This window comes from Ambystoma mexicanum, chromosome 14 (assembly GCF_040938575.1).
Source record: "Ambystoma mexicanum isolate Mex_15411 chromosome 14, UKY_AmexF1_1, whole genome shotgun sequence".
Classification (NCBI taxonomy): domain Eukaryota; kingdom Metazoa; phylum Chordata; class Amphibia; order Caudata; family Ambystomatidae; genus Ambystoma; species Ambystoma mexicanum.
Genome location: NC_090940.1, coordinates 421,297,701 through 421,313,251, shown reverse-complemented (window position 1 = coordinate 421,313,251; position 15,551 = coordinate 421,297,701).

Sequence of the window (15,551 nt, the reverse complement as noted above, 5' to 3'; positions counted from 1 at the left end):
AAGAGGCAGAAAGTTCCCCCGTCTAATGGGAACTAGCCTACAAACACTGAAGCATCTATTTCCCATTAGAGAAATGGCCCTCCAACCTGAAAAGGCAGAAAGGTCCCCTCATCTAATGGGAACTAGCCTACTCACAATGAAGCATCTATTTTCCATTAGAGAAATCGCCCTCCATTCTGGAGAGGCAGAAAGATCCTCTCGTCTAATGGGAACTAGCGTACTAACACTGAAGCATCTATTTCCTATTAGAGTAACGGCCCTCCAATCTGGAGAGGCAGAAAGGTCCTCTCGTCTAATGGGAACTAGCTTACTCACACTGAAGCATCTATTTCCCATTAGAGAAAAGGCCCTCACACCTGGAGAGGCAGAAAGGTCTCCTCGTCTAATGGGAACTAGCCTGCTCACACTGAAGCATCTATTTCCCATTAGGGAAACGGCCCTCCAATCTGAAGAAGCAAAAAGGTCCTGTTTTCTAATGGGAACTAGACTACTCACACTGAAGCATCTATTTCCTATTAGAGAAACAGCCCTCCAAACTGGAAAGTCAGAAAGGTCCCCTCGTCTAATGGGAACTAGCCTACTCACAATGAAGCATCTATTTCCCATTAGAGAAATGGCCCTACAATCTGGAGCGGCAGAAAGGTCCTCTCGTCTAATGGGAACTAGCCTACTCCCACTGAAGCATCTATTTCCCATTAGAGAAACGGCCCTCCAACTTGGATAGGCAGAAAGGTCCTCTCGTCTAATGGGAACTAGCCTACTCCCACTGAAGCATCTATTTCCCATTAGAGAAACGGCCCTCAAACTTGGAGAGGCATAAAGGTCCTCCCGTCTAATGGGAACTAACCTACTCACAATGAAGCATCATTTTCCCATTAGAGAAACGACCCTCCAACATGGAGAGGCAGAAAGTTCCCCCTGTCTAATGGGAACTAGCCTACTAACACTAAAGCATCTATTTCCTATTAGAGAAACGGCCCTCCAATCTGGAGAGGCAGAAAGGTCCTCTTGTCTACGGGGAACTAGCCTACTCACACAGAAGCATATATTTCCCATTAGAGAAATGGCCCTCCAACCTGAAAAGGCAGAAAGGTCCCCTCATCTAATGGGAACTAGCCTACTCACAATGAAGCATCTATTTCCCTTCAGAGAAATCACCCTCCATTCTGGAGAGGCAGAAAGGTCCTCTGGTCTAATGGGAACCTGCCTACTCACACTGAAGCATCTATTTCCCATTAGAGAAACGGCCCTCCAACCTGAAAAGGCAGAAAGGTCCCATCATCTAATGGGAACTAGTCTACTCACAATGAAGCATCTTTTTCCCATTAGAGAAACGGCCCTCCAACCTTGAGAGGCAGAAAGTTCCCCCGTCTAACGGGAGCTAGCCCACTAACACTGAAGCATCTATTTCCCATTAGAGAAACGGCCCTCCAATCTGGAGAGGCAGAAAGGTCCTCTTGCCAAATGGGAACTAGCCTACTCCCAACTGAAGCATCTATTTCCCATTAGAGAAACAGCCCTCCAACTTGGAGAGGAAGAAAGGTCCTCTTGCCAAATGGGAACTAGCCTACTCCCACTGACGCATCTATTTCCCATTAGAGAAACGGTCCTCCAACTTGGAGAGGCAGAAAGGTCCTCTCGTCTAATGGGAACTAGCCTACTCACACTGAAGCATCTATTTCCCATTAGAGAAACGTCCCTCCAACCTGAAAAGGCAGAAAGGTCCCCTCATCTAATGGGAACTAGCCTACTCACAATGAAGCATCTATTTCCCATTAGAGAAATCGCCCTCCATTCTGGAGAGGCAGAAAGATCCTCTCGTCTAATGGGAACTAGCCTACTAAGACTGAAGCATCTATTTCCTAATAGAGTAATGGCCCTCCAATCTGGAGAGGCAGAAAGGTCCTATGGTCTAATGGGAACTAGCCTACTCACACTGAAGCATCTATTTCCCATTAGAGAAACGCCCCTCCAACCTGAAAAGGCAGAAAGGTCCCCTCATCTAATGGGAACTAGTCTACTCACAATGAAGTATTTTTTTCCCATTAGAGAAATGGCCCTCCAACCTTGAGAGGCAGAAAGTTCCCCCGTCTAATGGGAACAAGCCTACTAAGACTGAGCATCTATTTCCCATTAGTGAAATGGCCCTCCAATCTGGAGAGGCAGAAAGGTCCTCTTGTCTACCGGGAACTAGACTACTCACACAGAAGCATCTATTTCCCATTAGAGCAATGGCCCTCCAACCTGGAGAGGCAGAAAGGTCCTCTCATCTTCTGGGAACTAGCCTACTCACAATGAAGCATATATTTCCCATTAGAGAAATGGCCCTCCAACCTGGAGAGGCATAAAGTTCCCCCGTCCAATGGGAACTAGCCTACTAACACTGAAGTATCTATTTCCCATTAGGGAAATGGCCCTCCAATCTGGAGAGGCAGAAAGGTCCTCTTGTCAAATGGGAAATAGCCTACTTCCACTGAAGCATCTATTTCCCATTAGAGAAACGGCCCTCCAACTTGTAGAGGCAGAAAGGTCCTCTCGTCTAATGGGAACTAGCCTACTCACACTGAAGCATCTATTTCCCATTAGAGAAACGACCCTCCAACATGGAGAGGCACAAAGTTCCCCCCGTCTAATGGGAACTAGCCTTCTCACACTGAAGCATCTATTTCCTATTAGAGAAACGGCCCTCCAATCTGGAGAGGCAGAAAGGTCCTCTTGTCTGATAGGAACTAGCCTACTCACGCTGAAGCATCTATTTCCCATTAGACAAACGGCCCTCCAACCTGGAGAGGCAGAAAGGTCACCTCGTCTAATGGGAACTAGCCTACTCACACTGAAGCATCTTTTTCCCTTTAGGGAAACGGCCCTCCAACCTGAAAAGGCAGAAAGGTCCCCTCATCTAATGGGAACTAGTCTACTCACAATGAAGTATTTTTTTCCCATTAGAGAAATGGCCCTCCAACCTTGAGAGGCAGAAAGTTCCCCCGTCTAATGGGAACAAGCCTACTAAAACTGAAGCATCTATTTCCCATTAGAGAAATGGCCCTCCAATCTGGAGAGGCAGAAGGGTCCTCTTGTCTAACGGGAACTAGACTACTCACACAGAAGCATCTCTTTCCCATTAGAGAAATGGCCCTCCAACCTGGAGAGGCAGAAAGGTCCTTTCATCTTATGGGAACTAGCCTACTCACAATGAAGCATATATTTCCCATTAGAGAAATGGCCCTCCAACCTGGAGAGGCAGAAAGATCCCCCGTCCAATGGGAACTAGCCTACTAACATTGAATCATCTATTTCCCATTAGAGAAATGGCCCTCCAATCTGGAGAGGCAGAAAGTTCCTCTTGTCAAATGGGAAATAGCCTACTTCCACTGAAGCATCTATTTCCCATTAGAGAAACGGCCCTCCAACTTGGAGAGGCAGAAAGGTCCTCTCGTCTAATGGGAACTAGCCTACTCACACTGAAGCATCTATTTCCAATTAGAGAAACGACCCTCCAACATGGAGAGGCAGAAAGTTCCCCCGTCTAATGGGAACTAGCCTACTAACACTGAAGCAGCTTTTTCCTATTAGAGAAACGGCCCTCCAACCTGGAGAGGCAGAAAGGTCGCCTCGTCTAATGGGAACTAGCCTACTCACACTGAAGCATCTTTTTCCCTTTAGGGAAACAGCCCTCCAATCTGGAGAGGCAGAAAGGTCCTCTTGTCTACGGGGAACTAGACTACTCACACAGAAGCATGTATTTCCCATTAGAGAAATGGCCCTCCAACCTGGAGAGGCAGAAAGGTCCTCTCATCTTCTGGGAACCTGCCTACTCACAATGAAGCATATATTTCCCATTAGAGAAATGGCCCTCCAACCTGGAGAGGCAGAAAGTTCCCCCGTCTAATGGGAACTAGCCTACAAACACTGAAGCATCTATTTCCCATTAGAGAAATGGCCCTCCAACCTGGAGAGACAGAAAGTTCCCCCGTCTAATGGGAACTAGCCTACTCCCACTGAAGCATCTATTTCCCATTAGAGAAACGGCCCTACAACTTGGAGAGGCAGAAAGGTCCTCTCGTCTAATGGGAACTAGCCTACTCCCACTGAAGCATCTATTTCCCATTAGAGAAACGACCCTCCAACTTGGAGAGGCATAAAGGTCCTCTCGTCTAATGGGAACTAACCTACTCACAATGAAGCGTCATTTTCCCATTAGAGAAACGACCCTCCAACATGGAGAGGCAGAAAGTTCCCCCTGTCTAATGGGAACTAGCCTACTAACACTAAAGCATCTATTTCCTATTAGAGAAACGGCCCTCCAATCTGGAGAGGCAGAAAAGTCCTCTTGTCTACCGGGAACTAGCCTACTCACACAGAAGCATATATTTCCCATTAGAGAAATGGCCCTCCAACCTGAAAAGGCAGAAAGGTCCCCTCATCTAATGGGAACTAGCCTACTCACAATGAAGCATCTATTTCCTATTAGAGTAACGGCCCTCCAATCTGGAGAGGCAGAAAGGTCCTCTGGTCTAATGGGACCTAGCGTACTAACACTGAAGCATCTATTTCCTATTAGAGTAACGGCCCCCCAATCTGGAGAGGCAGAAAGGTCCTCTGGTCTAATGGGAACTAGCCTACTCACACTGAAGCATCTATTTCCCATTAGAGAAACGGCCCTACAACCTGAAAAGGCAGAAAGGTCCCCTCGTCTAATGGGAACTAGCCTAGTCACAATGAAGCATCTATTTCCCATTAGAGAAATGGCCCTACAATCTGGAGAGGCAGAAAGGTCCTGTTTTCTAATGGGAACTAGACTACTCACACTGAAGCATCTATTTCCCATTAGAGAACCGGCCCTCCAACTTGGAGAGGCAGAAAGGTCCTCTCGTCTAATGGGAACTAGCCTACTCCCACTGAAGCATCTATTTCCCATTAGAGAAGCGGCCCTCCAACTTGGAGAGGCAGAAAGGTCCTCTCGTCTAATGGGAACTAGCCTACTCCAACTGAAGCATCTATTTCCCATTAGAGAAACGGCCCTCCAACTTGGAGAGGCAAAAAGGTCCTCTCGTCTAATGGGAACTAGCCTACTCCCACTGAAGCATCTATTTCCCATTAGATAAACGGCCCTCCAATTGGAGAGGCAGAAAAGTCCTCTTGTCTACCGGGAACTAGCCTACTCACACAGAAGCATATATTTCCCATTAGAGAAATGGCCCTCCAACCTGAAAAGGCAGAAAGGTCCCCTCATCTAATGGGAACTAGCCTACTCACAATGAAGCATCTATTTCCTATTAGAGTAACGGCCCTCCAATCTGGAGAGGCAGAAAGGTCCTCTGGTCTAATGGGACCTAGCGTACTAACACTGAAGCATCTATTTCCTATTAGAGTAACGGCCCCCCAATCTGGAGAGGCAGAAAGGTCCTCTGGTCTAATGGGAACTAGCCTACTCACACTGAAGCATCTATTTCCCATTAGAGAAACAGCCCTACAACCTGAAAAGGCAGAAAGGTCCCCTCGTCTAATGGGAACTAGCCTATTCACAATGAAGCATCTATTTCCCATTAGAGAAATGGCCCTACAATCTGGAGAGGCAGAAAGGTCCTGTTTTCTAATGGGAACTAGACTACTCACACTGAAGCATCTATTTCCCATTAGAGAACCGGCCCTCCAACTTGGAGAGGCAGAAAGGTCCTCTCGTCTAATGGGAACTAGCCTACTCCCACTGAAGCATCTATTTCCCATTAGAGAAGCGGCCCTCCAACTTGGAGAGGCAGAAAGGTCCTCTCGTCTAATGGGAACTAGCCTACTCCAACTGAAGCATCTATTTCCCATTAGAGAAACGGCCCTCCAACTTGGAGAGGCAAAAAGGTCCTCTCGTCTAATGGGAACTAGCCTACTCCCACTGAAGCATCTATTTCCCATTAGATAAACGGCCCTCCAATTGGAGAGGCAGAAAGGTCCTCTCGTCTAATGGGAACTAGCCTACTCCCACTGAAGCATCTATTTCCCATTAGGGAAACAGCCTTCCAATCTGAAGAAGCAAAAAGGTCCTCTTGTCTAATGGGAAATAGGCTACTCACACTGAAGCATCGATTTCCCATTAGAGAAACTGCCTCCAACTTGGAGAGGCAGAAAGGTCCTCTCGTCTAATGGGAACTAGCCTACTCACACTGAATCATCTATTTCCCATTAGAGAAACAACCCTCCAACATGGAGAGGCAGAAAGTTCCCCCGTCTAATGGGAACTAGCCTACTAACACTGAAGCATCTATTTGCTATTAGAGAAACGGCCCTCCAATCTCGAGAGGCAGAAAGGTCCTCTTGTCTAATGGGAACTAGCGTACTCCCACTGAAGCATCTATTTCCCATTAGAGAAGCGGCCCTCCAACTTGGAGAGGCATAAAGGTCCTCTCGTCTAATGGGAACTAACCTACTCATAATGAAGCATCATTTTCCCATTAGAGAAACGACCCTCCAACACGGAGAGGCAGAAAGTTCCCCCTGTCTAATGGGAACTAGCCTACTAACACTAAAGCATCTATTTCCTATTAGAGAAACGGCCCTCCAATCTGGAGAGGCAGAAAGGTCCTCTTGTATACGGGGAACTAGCCTACTCACACAGAAGCATATATTTCCCATTAGAGAAATGGCCCGCCAACCTGAAAAGGCAGAAAGGTCCCTCGTCTAATGGGAACTCGCCTACTCACAATGAAGCATCTATTTTCCATTAGAGAAATCGCCCTCCATTCTGGAGAGGCAGAAAGATCCTCTCGTCTAATGGGAACTAGCGTACTAACACTGAAGCATCTATTTCCTATTAGAGTAACGGCCCTCCAATCTGGAGAGGCAGAAAGGTCCTCTGGTCTAATGGGAACGAGCCTACTCACACTGAAGCATCTATTTCCCATTAGAGAAACGGCCCTCCAACTTGGAGAGGCAAAAAGGTCCTCTCGTCTAATGGGAACTAGCCTACTCCCACTGAAGCATCTATTTCCCATTAGATAAACGGCCCTCCAATTGGAGAGGCAGAAAAGTCCTCTTGTCTACCGGGAACTAGCCTACTCACACAGAAGCATATATTTCCCATTAGAGAAATGGCCCTCCAACCTGAAAAGGCAGAAAGGTCCCCTCATCTAATGGGAACTAGCCTACTCACAATGAAGCATCTATTTCCTATTAGAGTAACGGCCCTCCAATCTGGAGAGGCAGAAAGGTCCTCTGGTCTAATGGGACCTAGCGTACTAACACTGAAGCATCTATTTCCTATTAGAGTAACGGCCCCCCAATCTGGAGAGGCAGAAAGGTCCTCTGGTCTAATGGGAACTAGCCTACTCACACTGAAGCATCTATTTCCCATTAGAGAAACGGCCCTACAACCTGAAAAGGCAGAAAGGTCCCCTCGTCTAATGGGAACTAGCCTAGTCACAATGAAGCATCTATTTCCCATTAGAGAAATGGCCCTACAATCTGGAGAGGCAGAAAGGTCCTGTTTTCTAATGGGAACTAGACTACTCACACTGAAGCATCTATTTCCCATTAGAGAACCGGCCCTCCAACTTGGAGAGGCAGAAAGGTCCTCTCGTCTAATGGGAACTAGCCTACTCCCACTGAAGCATCTATTTCCCATTAGAGAAGCGGCCCTCCAACTTGGAGAGGCAGAAAGGTCCTCTCGTCTAATGGGAACTAGCCTACTCCAACTGAAGCATCTATTTCCCATTAGAGAAACGGCCCTCCAACTTGGAGAGGCAAAAAGGTCCTCTCGTCTAATGGGAACTAGCCTACTCCCACTGAAGCATCTATTTCCCATTAGATAAACGGCCCTCCAATTGGAGAGGCAGAAAGGTCCTCTCGTCTAATGGGAACTAGCCTACTCCCACTGAAGCATCTATTTCCCATTAGGGAAACAGCCTTCCAATCTGAAGAAGCAAAAAGGTCCTCTTGTCTAATGGGAAATAGGCTACTCACACTGAAGCATCGATTTCCCATTAGAGAAACTGCCTCCAACTTGGAGAGGCAGAAAGGTCCTCTCGTCTAATGGGAACTAGCCTACTCACACTGAAGCATCTATTTCCCATTAGAGAAACAACCCTCCAACATGGAGAGGCAGAAAGTTCCCCCGTCTAATGGGAACTAGCCTACTAACACTGAAGCATCTATTTCCTATTAGAGAAACGGCCCTCCAATCTCGAGAGGCAGAAAGGTCCTCTTGTCTAATGGGAACTAGCGTACTCCCACTGAAGCATCTATTTCCCATTAGAGAAGCGGCCCTCCAACTTGGAGAGGCATAAAGGTCCTCTCGTCTAATGGGAACTAACCTACTCATAATGAAGCATCATTTTCCCATTAGAGAAACGACCCTCCAACACGGAGAGGCAGAAAGTTCCCCCTGTCTAATGGGAACTAGCCTACTAACACTAAAGCATCTATTTCCTATTAGAGAAACGGCCCTCCAATCTGGAGAGGCAGAAAGGTCCTCTTGTATACGGGGAACTAGCCTACTCACACAGAAGCATATATTTCCCATTAGAGAAATGGCCCGCCAACCTGAAAAGGCAGAAAGGTCCCTCGTCTAATGGGAACTAGCCTACTCACAATGAAGCATCTATTTTCCATTAGAGAAATCGCCCTCCATTCTGGAGAGGCAGAAAGATCCTCTCGTCTAATGGGAACTAGCGTACTAACACTGAAGCATCTATTTCCTATTAGAGTAACGGCCCTCCAATCTGGAGAGGCAGAAAGGTCCTCTGGTCTAATGGGAACGAGCCTACTCCCACTGAAGCATCTATTTCCCATTAGAGAAACGGCCCTACAACCTGAAAAGGCAGAAAGGTCCCCTCATCTAATGGGAACTAGTCTTCTCACAATGAAGCATTTTTTTCCTATTAGAGAAATGGCCCTCCAACCTTGAGAGGCAGAAAGTTCCCCCGTCTAATGGGAACAAGCCTACTAACACTGAAGCATCTATTTCCCATTAGAGAAATGGCCCTCCAATCTGGAGAGGCAGAAAGGTCCTCTTGTCAAATGGGAAAGAGCCAACTTCCACTGAAGCATCTATTTCCCATTAGAGAAACGGCCCTCTACTTGGAGAGGCAGCAAGGTCCTCTCGTCTAATGGGAACTAGCCTACTCACACTGAAGCATCTCTTTCCCATTAGAGAAACGACCCTCCAACATGGAGAGGCAGAAAGTTCCCCCCGTCTAATGGGAACTAGCCTACTAACACTGAAGCATCTATTTCCTATTAGAGAAATGGCCCTCCAATCTGGAGAGGCAAAAAGGTCCTCTTGTCTAATAGGAACTAGCCTACTCACGCTGAAGCATCTATTTCCCATTAGAGAAACGGCCCTCCAACCTGGAGAAGCAGAAAGGTTGCCTTGTCTAATAGGAACTAGCCTACTCACACTGAAGCATCTTTTTACCATTAGGGAAACAGCCCTCCAATCTGGAGAGGCAGAAAGGTCCTCTTGTCTACGGGGAACTACACTACTCACACAGAAGCATCATTTTCCCATTAGAGAAATGGCCCTCCTACCTGGAGAGGCGGAAAGGTCCTCTCATCTTCTGGGAACTAGCCTACTCACAATGAAGAATATATTTCCCATTAGAGAAATGGCCCTCCAACCTGGAGAGGCAGAAAGTTCCCCCGTCCAATGGGAACTAGCCTACTAACACTGAAGCATCTATTTCCCATTAGAGAAATGGCCCTCCAATCTGGAGAGGCAGAAAGGTCCTCTTGTCAAATGGGAAATAGCCTACTTCCACTGAAGCATCTATTTCCCAATAGAGAAACGGCCCTCCAACTTGGAGAGGCAGAAAGGTCCTCTCGTCTAATGGGAACTAGCCTACTCACACTGAAGCATCTATTTCCAATTAGAGAAACGACCCTCCAACATGGAGAGGCAGAAAGTTCCCCCCGTCTAATGGGAACTAGCCTACTAACACTGAAGCAGCTTTTTCCTATTAGAGAAACGGCCCTCCAACCTGGAGAGGCAGAAAGGTCGCCTCGTCTAATGGGAACTAGCCTACTCACACTGAAGCATCTTTTTCCCTTTAGGGAAACAGCCCTCCAATCTGGAGAGGCAGAAAGTCCTCTTGTCTACGGGGAACTAGACTACTCACACAGAAGCATGTATTTCCCATTAGAGAAATTGCCCTCCAACCTGGAGAGGCAGAAAGGTCCTCTCATCTTCTGGGAACCTGCCTACTCACAATGAAGCATATATTTCCCATTAGAGAAATGGCCCTCCAACCTGGAGAGGCAGAAAGTTCCCCCGTCTAATGGGAACTAGCCTACAAACACTGAAGCATCTATTTCCCATTAGAGAAATGGCCCTACAATCTGGAGCGGCAGAAAGGTCCTCTCGTCTAATGGGAACTAGCCTACTCCCACTGAAGCATCTATTTCCCATTAGAGAAACGGCCCTCCAACTTGGAGAGGCAGAAAGGTCCTCTCGTCTAATGGGAACTAGCCTACTCCCAGTGAAGCATCTATTTCCCATTAGAGAAACGGCCCTCCAACTTGGAGAGGCATAAAGGTCCTCTCGTCTAATGGGAACTAACCTACTCACAATGAAGCATCATTTTCCCATTAGAGAAACGACCCTCCAACATGGAGAGGCAGAAAGTTCCCCCTGTCTAATGGGAACTAGCCTACTAACACTAAAGCATCTATTTCCTATTAGAGAAACGGCCCTCCAATCTGGAGAGGCAGAAAGGTCCTCTTGTCTACGGGGAACTAGCCTACTCACACAGAAGCATATATTTCCCATTAGAGAAATGGCCCTCCAACCTGAAAAGGCAGCAAGGTCCCTCATCTAATGGGAACTAGCCTACTCACAATGAAGCATCTATTTTCCATTAGAGAAATCGCCCTCCATTCTGGAGAGGCAGAAAGATCCTCTCGTCTAATGGGAACTAGCGTACTAACACTGAAGCATCTATTTCCTATTAGAGTAACGGCCCTCCAATCTGGAGAGGCAGAAAGGTCCTCTGGTCTAATGGGAACTAGCCTACTCACACTGAAGCATCTATTTCCCATTAGAGAAACGGCCCTACAACCTGAAAAGGCAGAAAGGTCCCCTCATCTAATGGGAACTAGTCTACTCACAATGAAGCATTTTTTTCCCATTAGAGAAATGGCCCTCCAACCTTGAGAGGCAGAAAGTTCCCCCGTCTAATGGGAACAAGCCTACTAACACTGAAGCATCTATTTCCCCTTAGAGAAATGGCCCTCCAATCTGTAGAGGCAGCAAGGTCCTCTCGTCTAATGGGAACTAGCCTACTCACACTGAAGCATCTATTTCCCATTAGAGAAACGACCCTCCAACATGGAGAGGCAGAAAGTTCGCCCCGTCTAATGGGAACTAGCCTACTAACACTGAAGCATCTATTTCCTATTAGAGAAACGGCCCTCCAATCTGGAGAGGCAGAAAGGTCCTCTTGTCTAATAGGAACTAGCTTACTCACGCTGAAGCATCTATTTCCCATTACAGAAACGGCCCTCCAACCTGGAAAAGCAGAAAGGTCACCTTGTCTAATGGGAACTAGCCTACTCACACTGAAGCATCTTTTTACCATTAGGGAAACAGCCCTCCAATCTGGAGAGGCAGAAAGGTCCTCTTGTCTACGGGGAACTAGACTACTCACCCAGAAGTATCATTTTCCCATTAGAGAAATGGCCCTCCAACCTGGAGAGGCAGAAAGGTCCTCTCATCTTCTGGGAACTAGCCTACTCACAATGACGAATATATTTCCCATTAGAGAAATGACCCTCCAACCTGGAGAGGCAGAAAGTTCCCCCGTCCAATGGGAACTAGCCTACTAACACTGAAGCATCTATTTCCCATTAGAGAAATGGCCCTCCAATCTGGAGAGGCAGAAAGGTCCTCTTGTCAAATGGGAAATAGCCTACTTCCACTGAAGCATCTATTTCCCATTAGAGTAACGACCCTCCAACTTGGAGAGGCAGAAAGGTCCTCTCGTCTAATGGGAACTAGCCTTCTCACACTGAAGCATCTATTTCCCATTAGGGAAACGACCCTCCAACATGGAGAGGCAAGAGTTCCCCCGTCTAATGGGAACTAGCCTACTAACACTGAAGCATCAATTTCCTATTAGAGAAACGGCCCTCCAATCTGGAGACGCAGAAAGGTCCTCTTGTCTAATAGGAACTAGCCTATTCACGCTGAAGCATCTATTTCCCATTAGAGAAACGGCCCTACAACCTGGAGAGGCAGAAAGGTCGCCTCGTCTAATGGGAACTAGCCTACTCGCACTGAAGCATCTTTTTCCCTTTAGGGAAACAGCCCTCCAATCTGGAGAGGCAGAAAGGTCCTCTTGTCTACGGGGAACTAGACTACTCACACAGAAGCATGTATTTCCCATTAGAGAAATGGCCCTCCAACCTGGAGAGGCAGAAAGGTCCTCTCATCTTCTGGGAATTTACCTACTCACAATGAAGCATATATTTCCCATTAGAGAAATGGCCCTCCAACCTGGAGACGCAGAAAGTTCCCCCGTCTAATGGGAACTAGCCTACAAACACTGAAGCATCTATTTCCCCATTAGAGAAATGGCCCTCCAACCTGGAGAGGCAGAAAGTTCCCCCGTCTAATGGGAACTAGCCTACTAACACTGAAGCATCTATTTCCCATTAGAGAAACGGCCCTCCAATCTGGAGAGGCAGAAAGGTCCTCTCGTCTAATGGGAACTAGCCTACTCACACTGAAGCATCTATTTCCCATTAGAGAAACGGCCCTCACACCTGTAGAGGCAGAAAGGTCTCCTTGTCTAATGGGAACTAGCCTGCTCACACTGAAGCATCTATTTCCCATTAGGGAAACGGCCCTACAATCTGAAGAAGCAAAAAGGTCCTGTTTTCTAATGGGAACTAGACTACTCACACTGAAGCATCTATTTCCTATTAGAGAAACGGCCCTCCAAAATGGAAAGGCAGAAAGGTCCTCTTGTCTACGGGGAACTAGACTACTCACACAGAAGTATCATTTTCCCATTAGAGAAATGGCCCTCCAACCTGGAGAGGCAGAAAGGTCCTCTCATCTTCTGGGAACTAGCCTACTCACAATGAAGAATATATTTCCCATTAGAGAAATGGCCCTCCAACCTGGAGAGGCAGAAAGTTCCCCCGTCCAATGGGAACTAGCCTACTAACACTGAAGCATCTATTTCCCATTAGAGAAATGGCCCTCCAATCTGGAGAGGCAGAAAGGTCCTCTTGTCAAATGGGAAATAGCCTACTTCCACTGAAGCATCTATTTCCCGTTAGAGAAACGGCCCTCCAACCTGGAGAGGCAGAAAGGTCGCCTTGTCTAATGGGAACTAGCCTACTCACACTGAAGCATCTTTTTCCCTTTAGGGAAACAGCCCTCCAATCTGGAGAGGCAGAAATTTCCTCTTGTCTACGGGGAACTAGACTACTCACACAGAAGCATGTATTTCCCATTAGAGAAATGGCCCTCCAACCTGGAGAGGCAGAAAGGTCCTCTCATCTTCTGGGAACTTACCTACTCACAATGAAGCATATATTTCCCATTAGAGAAATGGCCCTCCAACCTGGAGGGGCAGAAAGTTCCCCCGTCTAATGGGAACTAGCCTACAAACACTGAAGCATCTATTTCCCCATTAGAGAAATGGCCCTCCAACCTGGAGAGGCAGAAAGTTCCCCCGTCTAATGGGAACTAGCCTACTAACACTGAAGCATCTATTTCCCATTAGAGAAACGGCCCTCCAATCTGGAGAGGCAGAAAGGTCCTCTCGTCTAATGGGAACTAGCCTACTCACACTGAAGCATCTATTTCCCATTAGAGAAACGGCCCTCACACCTGTAGAGGCAGAAAGGTCTCCTTGTCTAATGGGAACTAGCCTGCTCACACTGAAGCATCTATTTCCCATTAGGGAAACGGCCCTACAATCTGAAGAAGCAAAAAGGTCCTGTTTTCTAATGGGAACTAGACTACTCACACTGAAGCATCTATTTCCTATTAGAGAAACGGCCCTCCAAAATGGAAAGGCAGAAAGGTCCTCTTGTCTACGGGGAACTAGACTACTCACACAGAAGTATCATTTTCCCATTAGAGAAATGGCCCTCCAACCTGGAGAGGCAGAAAGGTCCTCTCATCTTCTGGGAACTAGCCTACTCACAATGAAGAATATATTTCCCATTAGAGAAATGGCCCTCCAACCTGGAGAGGCAGAAAGTTCCCCCGTCCAATGGGAACTAGCCTACTAACACTGAAGCATCTATTTCCCATTAGAGAAATGGCCCTCCAATCTGGAGAGGCAGAAAGGTCCTCTTGTCAAATGGGAAATAGCCTACTTCCACTGAAGCATCTATTTCCCGTTAGAGAAACGGCCCTCCAACCTGGAGAGGCAGAAAGGTCGCCTTGTCTAATGGGAACTAGCCTACTCACACTGAAGCATCTTTTTCCCTTTAGGGAAACAGCCCTCCAATCTGGAGAGGCAGAAATTTCCTCTTGTCTACGGGGAACTAGACTACTCACACAGAAGCATGTATTTCCCATTAGAGAAATGACCCTCCAACCTGGAGAGGCAGAAAGGTCCTCTCATCTTCTGGGAACTTACCTACTCACAATGAAGCATATATTTCCCATTAGAGAAATGGCCCTCCAACCTGGAGGGGCAGAAAGTTCCCCCGTCTAATGGGAACTAGCCTACAAACACTGAAGCATCTATTTCCCCATTAGAGAAATGGCCCTCCAACCTGGAGAGGCAGAAAGTTCCCCCATCTAATGGGAACTAGCCTACTAACACTGAAGCATCTATTTCCCATTAGAGAAACGGCCCTCCAATCTGGAGAGGCAGAAAGGTCCTCTCGTCTAATGGGAACTAGCCTACTCACACTGAAGCATCTATTTCCCATTAGAGAAACGGCCCTCACACCTGGAGAGGCAGAAAGGTCTCCTTGTCTAATGGGAACTAGCCTGCTCACACTGAAGCATCTATTTCCCATTAGGGAAACGGCCCTCCAATCTGAAGAAGCAAAAAGGTCCTGTTTTCTAATGGGAACTAGACTACTCACACTGAAGCATCTATTTCCTATTAGAGAAACGGCCCTCCAAACTGGAAAGGCAGAAAGGTCCCCTCGTCTAATGGGAACTAGCCTACTCACAATGAAGCATCTATTTCCCATTAGAGAAATGGCCCTCCAATCTGGAGCGGCAGAAAGGTCCTCTCGTCTAATGGGAACTAGCCTACTCCCACTGAAGCATCTATTTCCCATTAGAGAAACGGCCCTCCAACTTGGAGAGGCAGAAAGGTCCTCTCGTCTAATGGGAACTAGCCTACTCCCACTGAAGCATCTATTTCCCATTAGAGAAACGGCCCTCCAACTTGGAGAGGCATAAAGGTCCTCTCGTCTAATGGGAATTAACCTACTCACAATGAAGCATCATTTTCCCATTAGAGAAACGACCCTCCAACATGGAGAGGCAGAAAGTTCCCCCTGTCTAATGGGAACTAGCCTACTAACACTGAAGCATCTATTTCCTATTAGAGAAACGGCCATCCAGTCTGGAGAGGCAGAAAGGT